This window comes from Wyeomyia smithii, chromosome 2, assembly GCF_029784165.1.
Source record: "Wyeomyia smithii strain HCP4-BCI-WySm-NY-G18 chromosome 2, ASM2978416v1, whole genome shotgun sequence".
Taxonomy (NCBI): domain Eukaryota; kingdom Metazoa; phylum Arthropoda; class Insecta; order Diptera; family Culicidae; genus Wyeomyia; species Wyeomyia smithii.
The window spans coordinates 208784554-208806129 of NC_073695.1; the positions used below are offsets into that span (position 1 = coordinate 208784554).

Genomic DNA, 21576 nt, shown 5'->3' on the forward strand with positions numbered 1-21576 from the left:
CGAGTTTTGCCACATTGCGATCAATTTGGCTTTCTTCGCTTTCTGGGCGAAAATTTGTGTTAATTTGCCAAAATTTCCAACTATATCATGTCACAAATTACAGCCTGCCTATTAGTAGTGCCGCCGGAAGAGCTTTTCTCTCCATTTCTAATTACGAGGACCATCAATATTAATTCGAAGCCTAACTAATGAGTCGAAATATGTGAGAGGGTAAAAACCGTTAGGAGGTCATTATTTAATTGACTTGGTTCCGGAATATCTGCTTACACACTGGGACTGTAAGATATACTCTATCTTAATCTATGTTTATTGTTCTAATAATAAACAATATTGTCTAATAATAGAAAAATATTGTCTACCGGTGAAATTGAAAAAGGAAAACGTTCCTTCATAAACAATGTAATGAAGGCAAATCCAAACCAATTTCGTTAAGACTGCTTGCTACGAGGGCAAACTCAAATCTACATGCAAGTCAAGTAATGTCTATCCTCTGCAGTACGACGGGTTAACTGAATATCATTGTGGCAGTCATTTTATTAGGTTTACTGGTTTGGAAGTTACAGTTGCTTTCCACCCGTACTGCTCTCCAGCTGAGATGCAGTGGTAAAATCATCTGCCGCAGTTTCGGACCCATATAATAAACGATAATCCTTGGAACGTGATTCGAAATGTTTATCTTGATGGAGAAACCTATTGTATGGATTTTGCTTTTTGTATTCATCCGACAGTGGCGAGAGTGATTATATTGTTTAGAAGAAATGCGCTTCATAAAATAAAATCGAAATGTGGCCAAAATGGTTATATTAAGGATAAATTAAATTCGAATGAAATTATGAGAAGGAAGCGTGTTGAGAGAGTTGGCAAAAGATTAATCGGCTCCATGAAAATAATACCCGCGAGACTATTGCGTTACAGTTATCGACAGGTGGCCTCATGAAAAAAAATTAGATCACTTTTTTTTTTTTTCATATCACCTACGGAGACAAATCGATGATGGAGTAATCGTTTTTAACTGTCGCTCTGTTGACTTGGACATATTGTTCAGATAGTACAGTATGTTTCCCTAGAGCTTTGCTTTGCTTCGAATTCTACAATAAAATTCAATGGTTTTCAGTTTCAGTATCGCAAAATTCTTTTGTAGGTTAATTGATACTAATTTTGAAAATTATTTCTTTTATTTGTCTATTTTTTTATGTATTTTGACGCTATAGCGGATAGCGACGATGAGTGTTTAGCTTTCTAGATTAATAAAATAAAGCCGTGATAAACTTTATTTTTATATATATTATTACCTCCCATTAGATATTTTGGAAATTGAAAGGGGAAGAAACAAATTCAAGCCGTTATGTTGATATTGTTGATAAACAACGTTGAAACTTGAAAGTTCATCAAACCTATCAGTTAGATTGTTATAATTTTGGTTGTAAGCGATCGATGGTCCCTCAATGCAAAAAATGCTTGTTTCGTTTTAGAAAATTTAACAGTTCCTACAAATATGAAATATTTAAAAAGTTTAAAGGAAGTTGGTTATAGTTCGACTTCACAGCATTCCAACTAAGAACGGAATTTTACTATCCCCCTGCCGCATTCTTAAGATAAAACACGCAATAGCGTTCTATACTGTTCCGTGGCTGAGAGTATCGTACTCGTGGTATCTGCTTCCATCAAACATGAGCGATATTTTATTACATCGTGTTATTTTTTTTTCGAGGTTGAGAGCTCCATCAGCCCAGTTTCAACTGTTTGCAACACGAAATGAGATTCATCTCACATGTTTCGTATATTACATACGGAATAAAATCTCTTTGCGTCTTTCGGAGCGGAAGAAATGATAAAACTTGAAAAAAAGGCGAATTATAACATTGGTCTAGACTAAACCAGGATTGCCTTGGTCTGATTATGCTGAATTTGCTTTGATTAGCCGGATATGATTTCTGGAAATCAATGATGGAGCTAGCGTGCTGCGGCTTCTAACTGTTGTCGTGTAGCGTGACGCCTAACTATGTTTTTCCCCCAGTCGCTCAAAGGAAATATGCAACACGCAACAGCGTAATAAATCGTTACGTGGCTGAGAGTGCAACACTCTTGGTATCTTCATCCACCCGACGCGAGAAGAGTGTGATTGACTTCCTTTCAAGCCGCAGTAGCAAAAAACGGAGCAAAATAACGTCAAATGGCCTGGGAAAACGTAAAAAATAGTCCGAATAGTCAGGCTTTGCCCTAGAACTCAAGCTAGTTAAAATGCAAGATTACAGCTTTTTATTCATTCCTGTGAATTTGCGAAAAGACTGAAATGAGTTTTCCCATAAGCCACCGTAGAAGCGACGAACCCGACGAGCAATTACTTAGTCAGTCTTTGACGCACTTCTGCATTTACTAGAGGCTCCAAAATAATTCACAGGAATGGTTAAAAAGCTACAATCTTTTTTGGGCAATGTGGGGCAATCACTTCTGTAGTTATTTATTTGTTCAAATTTTACAACTATTTTACAGTAAATGTAATTTAATTCTAACCTTGAGCTTGAGCTTAAGCTTGAACGACCGCACATTTCGTAGATGCTCCTCTGTATAACACCAGGAACCACGTATATGGCTTCTTGGAATTAGTTTACCATCTTCAGTGTACAACAGCTCAGTAGCTACCGCTTTGTATGTATCGATAACGGCGCCGGCCGCGTCATTACGGTCGTTAGGGTAAGAAAAGATGTTGTAAGGAAGAAAGTGTAACAGTCGTTGTTGTCGGAGACCGAGTTTACCTCTGCATCTCCACGACTGGAACGGAAATGAAGGGTTTTGTCACCGTGGTTAGTGAAAGAATCAAATCTGTTACAATTCTCTCCTGAATGCCTTCGAAAAAGCAAACGCACTTCGGCAGACGCGGTTCATTGAAAGGTATCCATTGCTTAGTCTTTAGATTTATCGCGATATTTTTCGACTAAACTAAACCTGTTCCGATTTGCGACTTGCCTATTTAAAAGCAACAAACTGGAGACGGCCCCAGTTAAACGATCACCGTGACACATGAATAAATATCTGGTTACACCTCGCGAAGTCACTACACCCCGAAACCCTTTAGATAAGTAAGCAAAACTCATCCGGGCCGAAGGCGCGCTTACACCAGAGCATTATGCACGAACGCTGTATTCCCTTCTACCGACGCAGACACGCAGGGACACGACATTCTACCCCGATTTTTTCTTACTTGTCAAATGAGTAAGCTAGGATACCTATTGAGTATTTTTTTCCCTTGTAGAAGACTGAACCACTGCGACCGTTGTTTGATCTATTGTGGTATGCCTATTGAGTATAAAAACTGGCAAAGTTCCATGCGTTCATAGCTCAAAAATTCAGAAAAATGCAAAAATGTATATGAAACAAAACAGTTCTACATTTATTTTTTTCAAATACCAAAACAATCACGATCAAAGTTTAGTTGTCGTGGACTATTATCACGCCAACCAACAAAACTTCAACACAAATAAATAAAAAAATTACTTATGTAGTACCATGTACCATGCTAGGAAAATCATAATAAAAAGGACAAAACCGTACAAAATGTCCGTAACCATCCGGTTAGGACTCTTCATGGTAGGCGATGCTACTCTCGTCTACGGATGATAAATTTCAAACTATATTGTAATACGAAGTGAAATAATTGAATGTTAAAATTTCATGTAACTTGTTTGGTTGTCCTAAAAAGGACGGTTGGTTGTGCTACCTTGACAGCGGTAATTATGATAAATTTGTGTGTTGCCTAAATACGGCTGCACCTGACGCTAGTGCTGTTGGTACCCGCTACTACTTTGTTAGGATCGTCCTAGTAGCCATCCACTAATAAAAGGATTGATCTAATCAGAAGAAGGCTCTTATATAGCTCAAAAAATGGATTTCCTAGTTAACTAGGTATATAATTCTGTATTGAAGACAGGCCCGTAGCTACCGGGGTGGCTAGGGGGGGGGGGCTTAGCCCCCCCACGCGTTTGCATTGCCCCACCACGCAATTTTCTCATGTATGTGTTTGATATTAGGTGAAAAAATCCAAAAGAAAAATCTGAAATATAAGCAATAAGCATTGTTGAATAGTCTCCAGTATTTTTTCAATGTTAACGATATCAGTCAATTTTTTGGTCGAACTCATATGCCAAAGAGGATAAATTATTTAATCTTTCGGTGAGCCAGCCTGATTCGCGTCAAAGTTGAAACTGACGATCCGCATACTTCCCTTTCAGATGTCCGGTCCAGCGTCAGGGAGTGAAAATGTCAGTTTTTTAAAGTGTCATTTTTAAGAAAGAACCAATCACAGTTTTATATATTTGAACAGAACATTGAATTGAATAGAACAATGAAAAACAAGTTTGGCTGTGAAATTGTACCAATTTTTCCAGAAGATTCTATTTCTCACTTCTTGATTTCTTAGATTGAGCATATCGTGGGAAAAAACGACACACAATACTAGTTTTTTCAAATCTTAATTGCTTCTTGTGATTCATGTTCATGTTCAGTTCGATATATTTTGGCCGGAATTATTCACATCTCGGAAGCATAACCCAGTCCGTTACCTGGCCCGAACAACTCTGTTCCGTTTCGGTCCAAAATAAAATCGGACTATAAAAACTGTAGTCTGACCGCACTGGGCGTTCCATACTCTACCCGGTCTGATGGTAAACACTGATCAATTAATGCTTACGTAAAATTTAGAATTTAGGCTGAAGGTTGAATCGCTCCATTTTATCAGTATTTTTTCGTGAATAGAATATCTCAGTATCGTTGGTTGACATTGGTTTTAAATGAGGTGACTCTCGAAGCTGGATTTCTAACGCTGTAATTTCTTCAATGTTGCTTCAGAGTAGAACTTTTAAAAACTCTATTCTGTCCTTAGTTTTTCGATCGCACATGGTCTCACCCTCAAGACATTTGAACATTTGAAGAAATTAAGTGGAAGATAATCAATAGCGGTCTTCACGTCGAGCTCGAATACAAATACCCAGCCGTAACCTATGCATTAGGGTGCCAATGAAAACAAATTTTTTTTCGAATTTTGTTTAGTCATAGGGCTCAAAAGTTTCGCCTTTAAAAAAAAAATCATCACCTCTACCGCTAAACGATTTGTTCCATTGGCCCCAGCTCAAAAATTTTTAAGCGCCAGAAAGTTGATTTTTTCTAAAAAACCTAAATTAATCCACCTAGCGGTCAGACTCAGCCTTTCTCATTCAAACTTATTATTTGTAAAAATAGATTTACATAAATGCTTAAATCCAATGAATGTTTATCCACTCTTTGGGTTCTAAAATATTGATGTTGTAATTAAAGTATGAAATATGAAATTTGACGTAATGTTAGTACTTAAGAAATAGCGAAATAAAAGCAATGACTCTTAATTTCGAACAATTTAATCACGAGCGATGCCGTGAACGTTCAGATAGTACGATACCACATTTAAATCATGTTGAGGCCATGTATATTGATCGAAGCAGGTAAAGTGTTGAATAGTCTTTGAATTTCTGTTCTTTCTAAAACTTTTAAACAGCATATCAAATTGTTATGAAGTTTGTTATTTGTAAGTTTGAGAGATGACTCATTTGTATGACACTAGTTATGTTCAAATAAGTCGTGTAGTACTTGAGATAATAGACTTTCGTTGTTTTACAAATTAAAACATAACGCTTGCTTAAGCTTGATTACAATCAAATGAAAAGGTAACGTATGGGGCAGCCAAACTTTAAAACCACGTGTTCAATCATAATTCATCAGTTAACCCTTAACTAGCCCGTTCATCTGATATCAATATTGTTCAAATCGGTTGTGTAGTTTCTAAGATAATGAAGTTTCGTGATTTTCACATTTCGATACATTACAGACGAAGTTACAGTCCGATTACTGCAAAATTCAATAGGGAGTTATGAGGTAGGTAGACCTTTTATTTGATACTAATTTTGTGGAAATCGGGTCAACCATCTCTGAGAAATATGAGTGAGTCCAAGTAAGTTGTCTTGGAATATGTTTCTTTTCATAGCTGGATTTCACATTTTTAAACATAACAGGCAAAGTAATAATCCGTTTGAAAAAAAAAAAACCATTAGGGTCTTATGGGGCAACAAGACCTTTCATATGACACTAATTTTATAAAAATCGGGCCAGCCATCTCTGAGAAACATGAGTGAGATTAAATAGTCTCCAGAACACGTTTCTTTCCATAACTCCTGAACCACATGTTCAATCTTCATAAAATTCAAAAGTTAGGGCTTTTTATGGTAGCCCGTTCATTTGAAACTAATTTTAATCAAATCAGATGTGTGGTTTCTGAGATATTGATGTTTCGTGATTTTTACACTTTGATACATAACCTCTAAACTAGAAATCAGATTACAATAAAATTAAATAGGGTCTTATAGGGCAACTAGACCTTTCATTTGCAATTAATTTCATTGAAATCTGTTCGGTCAGACCATCTCTGTGAATAGTGAGTGCGAAAAAAGGTGCACATACACACGTACACACCCACACACAAACATATACACCTATACATGCTTATATGCAGAAAATGCTCGATTCGTCTAACTGAGTCGAGTAGTATATGACATTCGGCCATTTGGATCACTTTTCTACCTTTTAATTAGCCAGTGATCGTTAGGAGGAAGTCAATATGTTAACTTTCATTATGTGATTTCACATTTTCATGAACAACGGACAAAGTTACAATCCGATTGCAATGAAATTCAATAGTAACCTATGGGGCAACTAGACCTTTCATTTGACACTAATTTTGTGAAAATCGGTTCAGCCATCTCTGAGAAAAATGAGTGAGTTTAAACAACCTCAGGTTAACTTTTCTTTACATAACTTTTGAACCATATGTTCAATCATTACGAAATTCAAAAGTTAAGGGTTCAGGAGACAGCCCGATCATTTGAATCCAATTTTATTAAAATCGGTTGTGTGGTTTCTGAGATATTGTTGTTTCGTGATTTTTACATTTTGATACATAACCTCTAAACTAAAAATCCGATTACAATGAAATTCAATAGCAACCTATGGCGCAACTAGACCTTTCATTTGCAATTAATTTTATGAAAATCGATCCAGCCATCTCTATGAAAAATGAGTGAGAAAAAAAAGTTGCACATACATACACACACACACACACACACACACACACACACACACACACACACATACACACATACATACAGAAAATGCTCAGTTCGTCGAAAGAAGTCGAGTGGTATATGACATTCGGCCATTGGGACCACTTTTATACCTTTGGGTTTTCCAGTGATTGCTATACCTTTCTAGGAGAAAGGCAAAAATCCGTTTAATTACCGTACATTCGACGTTTCATGAATTTTCAAGGCATTTGGTATAAAAAAAATCGATGTGCATTTTTTTCATTAGTCAAAAAGTTGAAACATCGATCACACGTGTTCCCAAAGTCCGATTTAGCTGAAATTTAGCATGGGGCTTTCTTCGAGATAACATCTTTTGATTTAAGCAATTTTCAAGGCTTGATTTTGCGTTCAAGTGTCGTATGGAAGCAGATAACAGAGGATGTCGCAATCAGTTACGCAGCATTTTATTACGCTGCTGTGTGGTGGTGCATAGTGCTAAAGAAAAAAAAAATATAGTTTGTGCTGAACAACCGTTTTTGTACGAGAAAATATCAACTTCCATTGAGTATTTAATTTGTCCTGAAGAGAACAATTTGAATATGATGCTTATCGCATCTCTGTGCTACCACCGATAGTAGAACTAAGCAATTCTTCTGATAAAACAGTGGAAAGCTGTTTTCACATTGAAAATTTGGCTGCCCGAAGATTTTGATTGCCAGCCACACAAAATGTTTGTGTGTTGTCAAAAGACGGCAGCTTTTTATTGAAGGAAGTGCCGGTCGATGTACCAGCTTTTTACTAGAGTAAGTGCCGGTGCATCAACCGCTGACGTTGCTGCCACTACTGCTGCTGATACCCGCTACTACTCAAGTTACAAGTTTCTGCATTTGGCCAGATGCATAGGTTATATAATCCATGGCTAGGGACACCAAAATTCACAGGAATGGTTGAATAGCAAATATTTCATTGTTGCCGGTTTGAGCTTTTGGGGTGCACCTGTGTTGATCAAGGTTATTTTCCAATCGATTGCTGCAAGAACGAAGGAAAGCCATTGAAAACTAACCGACAAATTAGCATTTGAAGTTGGACGTAGAGACGCAGTTCTACTTAAAAAAATTAAAATTCGATGGTAAATTGAACAAATAAGATAATAATTTCAATGGATAATGGTTTCCAAATCACACTATTAAAATGCTCATATCATAATATAACAAGGGGTTGTTTCGAGTTGCAATATAATATTCTAGGGTTATTGTTTATTTATTGTTCATTGTTTGTTGATACCGACATTTCATCACACCTCTTGTGGCAGCCACCGGTTTTTGGATGTATTGAATGACATTCCACTCTTCAAATTACACATAACCACATGACCTCTTTAATTCACATTTGATGGAGGCGCATTCGAATTTGAAATTTGAACAAAAGTCACCTAACAATTAAGCAGTAAAAAGGCACTGAACAATGGCAGATTATAAATAGGGAACATGTTTTTTACTTCGTTATTTTCTAGTGAAACGATTTTCGAATGAAAATAAAACTCTTCTCAATGAATCAATTAGAAGTCAGACGGTGATATTGCACTGCTGCTATTTTACATGTAATCTCGCGCAGTTACATTCCGCCTCATTTGGTAGTTTTAATAGTAATCGATTTGCTCCACGGATGGTTCTATTTCTATTGGTATTGCTGCAAGTCGTTTAGCAAAGTTAATTGAAAGCGACCGTTTATGACCGCGGCTGCAGTGATGTTTATGCGAGCATATCATCCCGTCAGACGAGCGGCGGCGACCCGTAGATAATGACCGCGATGATGGTATCGATGATGACGCTGGCGGTGATTGTGTCAAAGGTCGCCTTTTTTATTGCTCGGCTAAGCGATGAAAAGTTAATGGATTCTGAAGTGTGCTTGTAATGGGAATAATCAATGACGTCTTTCGGTTGAGGGATTTATGGTCGAATCTGATAGTCAAGGGATAAATTTTGTGGGTTTATTTTTTTCTAGCTGATTTACGCACATAAACTTTTTAATAGATTATTCTAGTTGTTGAGGCATGAACCAAATACCTTTAACAAAGGATTGATCCTCAAATATTTTCAATTTTTTTTCGTTGCTAAATATCGTATGCAGATAAGCCGGCTCCATCCGGAGGAAACGTTGTGATAAATGACGTCTATAACTTACCCAGGAACTACTCTTCATCATCTTGGCTCAGCAGGAGAGGTTCGACGTATTCTTCACAGTGGAATATCATAATTCATCAGCAGCTGTGCTGATGTGTACATTTGCACCATGGAAAACTACTCCAAGTGGGGGTGTGTATATTTGTGCTTCTCTTTGGGGTAGGTGCTCTCCTGTGGTTTCCTGCTGTCATGCTGGGACACAATGCTGGAAGCCGTTTGCGTTAATTGGAATAAGAAATATACAGTCAGCAATGTGGAAGAAGTTAAAGTGCGGTTTCTTGAGCTACGTATATCTTATACGATAGGTTTGTTTGTTTGGGGATGTTGCAAGATAGTTTTGTATACTTGAGAAGTTTGAGGTTGTACCTTAAGCTGTTAGCACGTGGAAATAATGTTTATCATGCATCAAAAGTCGAAATATAAGGTTATTACTAAACCTGCAAAAGAAAAGCACACATTTCTACGTTATCGCACATTAGACATACAACATTCACAATTTACCTCTACCCTTTACCATAAAAACCACACCAGGGCAATGCAATAAAGAGTCAATTCGAAAGGGTCGGTAGCGAATTGGCCGTATCATCATGATAATTGAAACCAGGTCAGGCTCCCTTTCGATAACCGATTATCCTCTTTCAATGAGAATTGGGGCAGCTTAGAAAACGGCCAAATTATGCAAGCTTCCGATTTTGCTAAATAACGTACCCGATTCAAACTCAATCGATCATTGAATAAAATCCGTTTCTGGCGTGCTTACGGTTGAAGTATAGCAATTTTCGCTGGTGGCTGAAAATCGGAATCGTTTCCTTTGGGTATTTCTGTGAACTAAAGTTATTAACACCGACAAGTGGGGAACGATATGAATGTGAGAGGTATTCAATCGAGGAGAACTCCCCTGGAACTTTGGTAATCTTGTTTAGACTTTTCGCATCGCCAACATCATCTATATGAAACGTGCGAATTTGCAGCGTGATTTCCAGTGCCCACGGGCAATCGTTCTCGAGCGAATACATGTCATAGTTACTAGCTTTTCGGTAGTCACAACTTTTTCCATAGCAAGGTACTGTGGAAGAAAAGTTTTCCGTTAACGTCACGTATCACCATTTCAACAGAGACAAAGTGGCACAGAGTGCTGGAAGATATCCCACGTGGCTGCTCAGTCCATCTGTAGCAGTGTAGTCACATTTTTTTTTCACCAATACCCGAATGGGCGTTGGGGGTAAACTGTGTCATCTGAGATAGCAGAACTAGTTTGGGAACGAGCAGCATGTTTCCTGTTCTCTAATTTCCTTTTTTGTGTGGGGTTGTAGATGTCATTCGTTTATCTGTTCACTTTCGTTCGGGACGCCTAGCTACGTAACCTTTCGTTTGGTCGTAACGAAGAAAAAAAACACTCTGATACAGTCAGCAGAATCTGGAATTCTAGTATCTATATGGGTATGTCATGTTTCAACCTGGAAAGCCTAGCACTATCAGCTCCAGGTATCGTCGAAAATCTGATAGATTTTACGGTCTACTGTTTCGTATATGATACGTATGAGATATCAAACATCATACTGCAGGTATGAGCTTTTGATTTGAATTTGGAAGAAACTTGTTTGATTACAGTAGAATCCCTCTATTACGACAATTTATATAGCGACAAATCTCTCTATAGCGACATTCTCAATGATCCCTTCTACTCTATATTCATAAAAATTATTCGTTTTATTGCGACATTTCCCAATAACGACGGTCCCTTGCGATGTCGCTATAAAGCGATTCAACTGTATTTGTGCTTTAATTTGAGTGAAAAATTAAGCTTGGTGAGATGTTAAATAAGTTTTACCCAAAGAGGTTTTGTACAACCGAAAGTCTTCTTCTCCCTGTGCGAACTGTCTCCTGACAGTTCACGAGTTTTGGGGCTAGTAACTAGCGACTATATGCCCTCAACCGTAGGTAACACAGTAAACACCTTTAAGATTAATTGAGCTAGATTTGATTGCTTGCACGAACTGTTTTTTCTTAAACAGAAGAAATAAATGAAGGCAACAATTCATATACGTGGGAACTGATTTAAATTTTATTTCTATATTTTCAGTAAGTTCCATCAAGTGCGTTCATCAACCTATGTCACAGCTGAACTCAACTTCCTTATATACTATATGCTGATTGACGTAACTAGGGGAACTGGAGGTAAGATAAATATTCCAAATGGTTTCATCATTATTTTTTTCAAAGCCAACGCAACAATAAAGTTGAATTCAATTCATAATGCAGATGATAAAAATATAAAAAATAGAGTAATTTGAGTATTGCTGGTAAAACAATTAACTAAGTATGTTATACGCTTGTGAGTAAAATAAATACGTAGGATAATCGCTCCTATATTCATCTCAGAGTACCTATATTCATCTCATCACGCCTTTTTGATCAATTTATTGTCAAATTTTACCATATTTTCAACGTAAAACTTTCAACCACTTGACAAAATCGAGAAGCAAATGGACTTACATTCGAAATTTGTAGAAATTTGACGGTAAATCGGACAAATGAGAGAAATAAGATGAATATGGGTGCACCTAGCAGTTGAGATGAATAATGGAGCGATTACCCTAGTTGGGTTGAATTGAATATGGCCTGAGGAATATCCAATGAACATGCAATTAAATAGTAAAGACATTACAAAACAGACAGACAGACAGAACAGAAAGGGAAGAGAGGACAGACAGAACCAACGAAACATACGGATAAACAGACATGATAGACATACTGGATAGGCAGATAGGACAGATATATACGAACGAAAAACGTGAAAACAGACAACGTAAAAGAAGTGTTTTCCTGCTATCTTTGGTGATACCTGCTTACCGTGCAACGCAAGTACTGTTTAAGTGAACCCTTGCGTAGTTCAGTCAATGCTCAATTCAAGAACAAGATTCGGATTGTTGTTTATCGCATGATCGCATGATATCGCATCAATAGAATGGCAATGGATATCGATTTTTCGAATTTCGTTCAGCGGTAGGTCTCAAAAGTTCGATGATCGGAACAATTTTTGTATGCGAAATTTCTCCACTATTTAATAAAAAATAAACATCAAAGCAGCTTCTCTTGATGCTGTTCAGAAGGCTTAATTAAGATTGTTTTAGTATTACTATTAGTTTAAAAAATGATGTATGATATAAAAAGTTTAAAAAATGATGTATTTTCGAACACAACTTTCCCTTACAACTGCTATTATGCCTATTTATAATAACCATGTACACTTATATAAAAATTTTATATAAGTGTACATGGTTATTATAAATAGAGAAAAAATGATAATGCCGTTTTTGTTTGATCGAATTTGTTGACCCCTCGGTCAGTGTTATAAAAATGACTGCAAGAAAATGACAGCAAATTTTCAACTGATCCGGCTCTCATTGTATTGCACAGCTCTCTCTGCTCCCCACACGTTCGGTAAACAGTCCGACAGCAACTGACGACAGCACACATGCAACTCCAAACGGGTTGGTATTTTTCATCTCCTTATGTCTGTTGTTTTTCCAAGCTGTCGCAAATGACAGCCTATAATCTTCCGACATCCTTTAGCACGAATCCGAGCGGGATGTCAGGTGATTATGATTCACGACAGTAAGGCCGATGAAAGAACGAAAGAGAGATGGTGCGAAGCACGTTTTTTCTTATGTAAGGAACAATATCGACAATGGACACGGTTTGCTTTGTATTCAATATGCCACCGGCCTGTGAAAAAGGAGAAACGAAAAAATGCGAGTCGATGGCAGCCGATCAACAGGCTGTCAACAGCAACAGGACATCCTTAAAATGAGCAAACTAGGCTGTCATGTCCGAACGAACAAAATACATACGCAAGAATGAGCTGTCGTACGCAACACAAGACAGTTCCGTTGCCTTGTGTAAGCTGTAGCTGTATGTGAGCTATCATGAATAGCTCATGCATAAGCTCTTAGAGTGAAAAGTGAGAAAAGTCGTCAGTATAGTGTCGCTCTCCAGTCATTTTCCTAAGTTTGCCCTCGGTCACCAAGTTTTAAGAAAAAATGAAATTTTGGAAATTCTTGATGTTTTATTTGAGCAATATCTCTTGAATTCGTTATGTAACCTACTACAAGTAGCACTTTTCTGTCGCCATTTTGAGTTTTAGCGGGAATTGCTCAGATACGAAGATCAAAGCCTCTGGGGGGAAGGGGGGTTAACCCTAACTCTACCCCCTTCCTTGGCTACACCACTGGACAGGACAGACAGACAGGACAGATATATAGGATTGCAAGCAGTGGAGTTGGAATCAAATATTCAAGGATTGCAGTATATTTTTTCTGTAAATTGCTCTCTAGAATATTTAAGTTTTATGTAGAAATAGTTTTTGTGCAAAATATTTGCTTCAAAGATGGAATTATTAATGAAATGCGAATGCCTGTTTTGTATCATAGGCGGAACAGCATTTAATCATAATCGGAACAGCTTACTTCTGAGACTTCACCGCTTCACTTTGCCTGTGCTTGATATAGAGAAGGATATTACAAAACGCACTAGTTAAGCATTAACGCAATTTACAGTGCTGTTAATCATTTTAAAGCGAAATTGTTCATAACGAAGTTAATTCTAAAATACTAGATTTCAATGTTATTTCTGGTAAAAATTACCATTGCTCCAAAACAAACCCGTGACCAAGACGCACCACAACAAAGGTCAATATGCTCTAAAGCAGAAAGCTGATATGCCACTTACAGAAATCAGTACGCCAAGAGAGAAGCGCGTGAAGTCTCAGAAGTAAAATCAAAAGCAATGGAATATTCCCTAAGTTGCCAAGCAATCTCCTGCAAGCTCTTCATAAAGCATTCTGTCCCAATTTTGATCGTTTTTAGATAAAAGTTGACGAAAGTTAGTGCAAAAAATAAAATATTCATAGTATTATAAATTTCGAAAGTCTGAAAGTTAGAGCCCCATAAGACCCTATTAAACTTTTTAATATCAGTTACAAGTCAGTTAATATAAAAGCGTATATAAAGTTCATGAATAATTACATGTTGGACAGAGCCACAGCCAATTGTACAGTTTTGTATGTATTATAGTCATTATGACATACTTTTTTATACAGTTCGTAGGAAAGCTGGGTTTATAAGAGAAAAGTGAAGAAATTCATCATTAAAAACCACATGTGTTATTATTTTGGGAAATGAATAGCATGGGGCATCTAAACCAACTGGTGCGTTTTGTACGGTTTTCCTCTAATGATGAGTTTCTCGTAGGTACAATTCATGGAAAAGTTTTTGTTTAGAAAAACTTTTTTTTTTTGAGAGTGCCCTTTTCGGAAAGTTAAGAATAGATTTAAACAATAAATTGTTTGCCTAAAAAATACTTAAATCCAAATAAATCTGAAATAAAACAGCGATCATGATACATATTTTGTTCCAATCATGATTCACCCTGTTCCGATCAGCACAGTACCAAAAAATGAAATTTACAACTAATACAAATGAAAGCACATAACGGTTTCTAGCACATAAAGTGAAAAACATATATAATTTCGCACCGTTAATAATGCACAATACAGAATCGTTTTAAACCATGTAAGTTTGTACGTTAAGTGATATAAACATAAAGCTTTGAGTATAAATATGCATGCAAATTAACAATATATTCATTTACATTGCATGTGAATATACCACACGAAATATTACATCGTTTCCAATGCTCCATTTATGTGCATTTAAAGAAATGTAATTTTTTTTTAGTGTGACGATACAAATTCTATGATTAGACAAAATGATATATTAGAAACAATTCACGTCTAATTAGTTATAAGTTATTGTTTTTGTAAACTAGACTGATAGATCATTCCGATGAATGCAATTTGTTCATGATTTAATGCAATATTAATGATGAAAATGTGACTCATGATACATTACCTTAGTCCCGAATTCGTTTTACATACACAGGGAGACATTTGATGCAATCTTCCGATGCAATGTCTGAAATAGTATACTTTCCAGATATTCCTACGCCGGGATAAAATGTTGATATTAGACACCTTGTTTCCCGTGAGAAAAGCAACAACGGCCGCATGGCAGTGAAATAAGCAGGTCGCGAATAAAATGATTAAACGATAAAAGTCGTTTATTTAAATTGGCTGGGAGGTTTAAAATTAAACACACTTTTTTTCTTTTTGGAAAACTATTGCCGTGCTATATGAATGTTATTTTTCCGCTTCAGAGCCACTCTACATGCACTGACTAACAGACATAACACTTCGAACAAATTTTCAATAAAATCATCGTTTGGAGGATTCCAGTACTTTACGTTAGTAACACTATCACCATCTGCTGCCCTGTTCGCGCTGCGTCATGTATTCCGACATCAGCGCTAGCGTTACTGCATGTGTCAAACGGGGAACAACACAATTTGTATGAGATTGCATGACAGCGCCCCAGGCGGCGTTGTCGCGCGATGACTGTTATCCGAATTTGAAACGATCGTTTTTTGTGGTGATGGAGCTAGGCTCCAGTGTTACGTCTGTTAGTCTGTGCTACATGATTCAATTTTAAGAATATTACTTTCGGAGCTTCACGTGTCTCAAACCGGTAAAGTTTCACATTTTCGACTTACTAAAAATAATTTATTTTCGGGATTGAAAATGTTTTTAATGCCAAACGTTTTTTTTTTTCAAAGAAAAATTACCGATAAAACTTTTGATCTCGAAGATTTATGCATTTCTGAGACAATTTGTTAAAAAAAGTCCAATTTCGCCAATTTCATGAGCTAAAGTGGGTTCATCTTTTGGTCGATAAAAAAGGGAAACTTTGACCGCTTTAAGACTCCACTTACCGAAGACATATCGAATGAAGACCTCTTTGCGAGAAGACGAAACATCTGAGCCCTGCTGCTAAACGAAGTTCGAAGGGTAATTTTTTACCATACATTACAATACTAAATAGTAATGCATGCAGAACTTAGAAATTAAAAGATGAGCAATTCTCGCTGAAACTAGGCCACTAGGTACACAAGGTCTTTAAAATTTTATATAAGTGTACATGGTTATTATAAATAGAGAAAAAATGATAATGCCGTTTTTGTTTGATCGAATTTGTTGACCCCTCGGTCAGTGTTATAAAAATGACTGCAAGAAAATGACAGCAAATTTTCAACTGATCCGGCTCTCATTGTATTGCACAGCTCTCTCTGCTCCCCACACGTTCGGTAAACAGTCCGACAGCAACTGACGACAGCACACATGCAACTCCAAACGGGTTGGAATTTTTCATCTCCTTATGTCTGTTGGTTTTTCCAAGCTGTCGCAAATGACATCCTATAATCTTCCGACATCCTTTAGCACGAATCCGAGTGGGATGTCAGGTGATTATGATTCACGACAGTAAGGCCGATGAAAGAACGAAAGAGAGATGGTGCGAAGCACGTTTTTTCTTATGTAAGGAACAATATCGACAATGGAAACGGTTTGCTTTGCTTTGGCAGCCGATCAACAGGCTGTCAGCAGTCAGATTGAGTATCAAAATTGTTTATCTCATTCTCATCGAATGAAGTCATTATTTCTATAAATTCGGTTCATAATATTTGTCGGCACTTTCCCTTGCACGTTTCAGGGATTGAATCCTCTGGTTGTTCAGGTGTGTAATAAAGGAAACCAAATTTCCGGAAGCCGCTTGTTTCGGTACGCCGAATTCTTAATGTATCTTCATGTACAAACCTAGAAATAGAGGCACTGGAATGTCTTGAATGGCTTGCATGATAACATCCACAAACAAATGAAAACAGAGAGATTTATTCAAACATAGTTTTGGTTCATCGTCCTAATACCATAATCTGCAAAACAAAGTTAATTACGTGCTTACCTTATGGTAAGATATTTTCTCAGAAAGCTGGCTTTGAAGTTTTGCAACACAGTGTGTCGCGGTCCGATTACTTTGAATTCAAAAATGTTACAGACATTTTCGAACAGTGAAGCGATTGCCTGAATAAAATAATATCGATTTTTTCGGTTGTTGAGGACCGACCTTGCTACCTTATTACGGCGCTCTTAGACCTTTCATTTAACACTCTAATGGTAAAAATCGAATGCTGAGAAAACTAAGTGAGATTGATGAGCGTAACACACTCATATACATACGTACAAAAATGCTCAGTCTGTTCAACTGTGTCAAGTGGTATATTATCAGAGTTTTGCAGTGATTGCTGTACCTTCTTAGAAGAGAGGCAAAAACAGGAATGACAATGTACAATATTTTCGAGTGATGTCAATACCGAAGAATTCAAATTAAATGTTTCTTTTATTATTATTTAATTACTTTTATTACGCGACTCAATTTTCATAATTATCTTCAAGACAACGTAATATAGTTGTGCTCGTTAATTCATCACCTAGCCAATATGTAGGTATGTGAAAATCATTGCGAGCAAAATGAAACTAGATACCAAATCAGTGTCTTGCAGACATTTAACAATTTACGCAACCGAGGCCATAATTAACGACAATTTAATTAATTGAGCATGATACGAATTAGTGTCTTAGTTAATTATCCCTCATTTCGTCAGGATCATGAATCTTCATCAGAATGAGAGTTGTTGTTTATATCGTACTTGGATTACGAAGAAGGGCAATGTAATTGGTAGTCAATGTCGAAGATGTTGTAGTTTTGAATCATCGATTTTAATTATAAATTGCCATCTCGTATTCGATACATTTGTATTCTCATTAGATTTAGAATTGAAATAGGCACATCACTTGCCAAAATTTGTTGCGCAAAGGTCATGTAAATTTCAGAATTATCCTCCATGCAAAAACGACACTTCCTCATCACATCCGCATTCGAATGGCAAACACAAGTTTTTGGTAACTTTTCATTCACCATGAAATCATTACCAGCCTCTGAACACACCACCCATTCGGCGCCGCCATTCGGGGGTACACAGACAGGCACAGGCAGCAGCACTGACGCGCCACACCGCGTCCCACCGGGCCATAAACGAGCGGCCTGGGTGCAATTCAGACACCGTGAAAGCTTTGTCGCTGCTGCCGACGACGGAAGTTTCTGCTTCGCCAGTGTTTAATTTTTCATGATGAAGCTGGTGGCGTTTTCACGTCTAGCGATTTTATGGTTCCACCACCAACCACTTCTTGGCTGCATAAGCATTCTGCCGGTACTGTACGCATATCCTCGGGCCTCCGCATGGCGGGTCGACGGCAGCCTGGTAATCGCTACTGGAGCATTGAATGTGCGGTCGCTTGCATGTGCAGTACTGGAGGTTTTCAGGGGCACACTTGATTTTACTAGTCTTTATCCAACTGTGTGTATAACGCCTACAGAGTGTAACAAAAGACGCTTTTTATGGGGGCATTAAAGTTGTATAAAGTCTTTGTAAGGATGCACTTAATTTTTTCCACGTACTGAAGCTTTAATATTTTTGATCGTATTTAATTGAAAATTATCTTCATAGACTAATTTTCGTTGACCGCAAACGGCGAGGTTGATGGTTATTTGATTAATGTCAAGGTTCGGCTTTTTATGATGTTTACTCCACGCTACATGATAATTTCATAAGCTGTTGTTTGCTTTCGTGGCTTGTTGCGTTTACTAATGAGATGCTCCCGAGGATATTATAAATTCTAACACAGTCATTCTATAACAGTCAGTCAGTCAGTCAGCCAGTCCGTCGGCAAAAAGCAAACGGGACAATCCAAATATTTTCTTAGATTTTCAACTACCAATTGCGTGACTGACGTTTTTTGACACTATTAAACAATATTTTCAACTCTGAATATTTTAGATCAATAAACTTTGCAATACTGTGCAGGTATTGTCGCATTTCATACCGTCGGATTCTTTTAATATTTTTAAGAGCCTTCTCATCAAAAGTTTTTTCCTGGTGTCTCTCGAAAGTGGAAATTTGAACGCCAAAAACCCACTTCCATGACTAAGTTTATTAAACATCTGTTCATTCGATAGAAGCCCACCTTCAATAGACCTTCGGATCCTTCAATAGATTATTCTCGTTCGAAGATTAAAGTATTCCGATTAGCGATACGATGCCCTTTTCGAACCAAACCAGATGGTAATGATTGTGGTGTGAGCTGTTGGCCTCCTTCTCGAGTCATTTGATATCCACCACAGTTTTCTATGTCGCTGTAGCTGCGAGTATTTACCGCCACTTGCGCGGGCACAGTCTAGCGGGGAAATGTGGTTTTTCTCCATCGTTATGGCGATTGCTCATCCGGTCATTGAAAACCGATGTTCGCAAAGCTCATGTTGTTTAGAAATGGAATTGGGGATTTTTGAGGCTGCCCGAGGCTGATCATTATTAAATTAGTATTTAACGAAAATCGTATTATTTCTGTTTGCGAGAGGAAAATTGAGAGATTACATGTAAGGAGAAGTGAAGACAGACAAGCTTATTGTTGACTTATCAGATCATTATTCGAAAGCTAATTGGCAACAGTAAACGGCGAAAAATAGGGAGAAAGATGGTCTGTGGACGCGTAACTGTTCAATGTGTTCTGGCCTTCTCAGCTTTCAATATCTAACGTTGTAGGTTATTTTGTTTAATTGAATTACTATTCAATTTTGTTATTGGAACAAAACCGATAGTGAACTTCAGTTATTCTTTATTCGAACGTATAACTAAGGGTGATGAAAAGGGATGATGAAACTTTACCCTCTAGTGTCCAAATCAATTTTTAGACGGACTTGGAAAAAGTTACTAAGAAGATTTATAAATATTTTTTAAGTTCTTATAGAGGTTCAACTGAAGACCGTCTAAAGGCGGCACTGGGCACTAGAGGGTTAATAAACCAATAAACATTTTTTTACTCACAAGAGGCTACCGCTGTCGGCGGCGGGTCGGTGGTCAACTCAGTTTGCGAAAACTTCAACAGTTTTTATTTTCGTGATTGTTAATAAATTTCTCTATGAGGGAATCTTTCAAATGCTTAGTTCAAACAACATAATTTTGTATGTTCTAACAGATAACAAGTCTCATTACAAACAGTGAAACAATTAGACGAAAATTCGTTAGTTCTACACAAGCCGTATGTACGCAGGGACAATTATGCTTGTAACGGCAGTATAGTGATCGAGGCATAGTGGGTCGTCAAACTCTTGGGGATTTTAAATAAGAATCCGAGCATTACAGCAAGTAGCAAAATGGGTTAGGCCAGACTGTAGAGTGTCGCAATCAGCCAAACTAGTCACTTCGGTAAAGAGTTTAAAGTCATCAACGTAAATTAGCTTGCAACTTCAGGTGAATAGATGCGTAGCATCGTTGAAAAATAAAATAAACAGGGTTGGCCCGAGATTGCTGCCTTGAGGTACACTGGAGGGGTTGGTAAACTCCTGGTCTCTATCTTCCATTGTGTCAATTTTTACTTGCTACGTTTTATGTTTTAGGTACAACGCCAGGCAGTTACAGAGCACAGGTTTTGAAACGCTTCGGTCTTCCTTGATCTCGATTATGTGTCCTTCTTGCGTCTCATGCTTTTTAACTTTTTAACTTTGCAGTCTCTTGTGGTTCAGTCTTCTACCGCTAATCCCTCTACAAATAGAACGATATTACCAAAATATTCTTCAGTGTTTAGGTAAACTGTAGAAAAATTTGACTTCTAATATTTGCATTATTTTTATTTCTCTGGAATCTTCCAAAATTGATAAATAATAAACTGTGAATACCAACCAACAACTCTCCATGGCAGCAACGAGGTACACTCTTTTAGTCTACAATTGAAGTTAAAAGTTATTCTCTGCTCTTTTTCGTTTTATTTTAGGGTTATGTTTTTATTGCTTACTCCCTAGCATAATCATACAATATGAGTAAAACGTTTGTTTAAACTTTGGTTGTTACTTTTTATTTAGTTTGTAAGTAACATTCCTCTATAAGCAGAGTGATTTAGTTTTTCATTTACAATCTATTTAGTCTTGTTTTCCTTCCCTTCTCTCATTTTAGTACATTCGAGCTCACACAGATTTGTCCCAATGTATGACGATTATTATACTGGAAAAAATGTCCAAGCAGCAGATGAAGGAATGAATTACGGGAGTTTCTCGAAGAAGAATGAAAAAATAACAGCGATAATACATTGGCAAAACTTTTGTGTACATTTAGATAGCTTTTTTCTCATTTTTGTTTTCGCAATCTGAGACAATTATACTTCCAGTGGCAAAGCTTACTCCTCCTAGTGTATGTACAGCAAGTAGAGGCGCCTGGCTTCCTATTGTCTGGTACACGCAAAACATCGCAAAATTTTCGTAAGCGAAAAGTAAAGATGATGCAGCAAA

At 37.2% G+C, this 21576-nt stretch overlaps 1 protein-coding gene across 1 annotated transcript in view; it reads left to right on the top strand.

Moving 5' to 3' along the window:
* LOC129723423 (neuropeptide Y receptor type 2) overlaps positions 1-21576 on the top strand; it is a 179901-nt gene that overhangs the window by 21485 nt on the left and 136840 nt on the right. The window contains exon 2 of the mRNA XM_055677631.1: positions 11373-11467. The gene's annotated coding sequence lies outside the window, so the exon portion shown is untranslated. The remainder of the gene's footprint in view (positions 1-11372; positions 11468-21576) is intronic.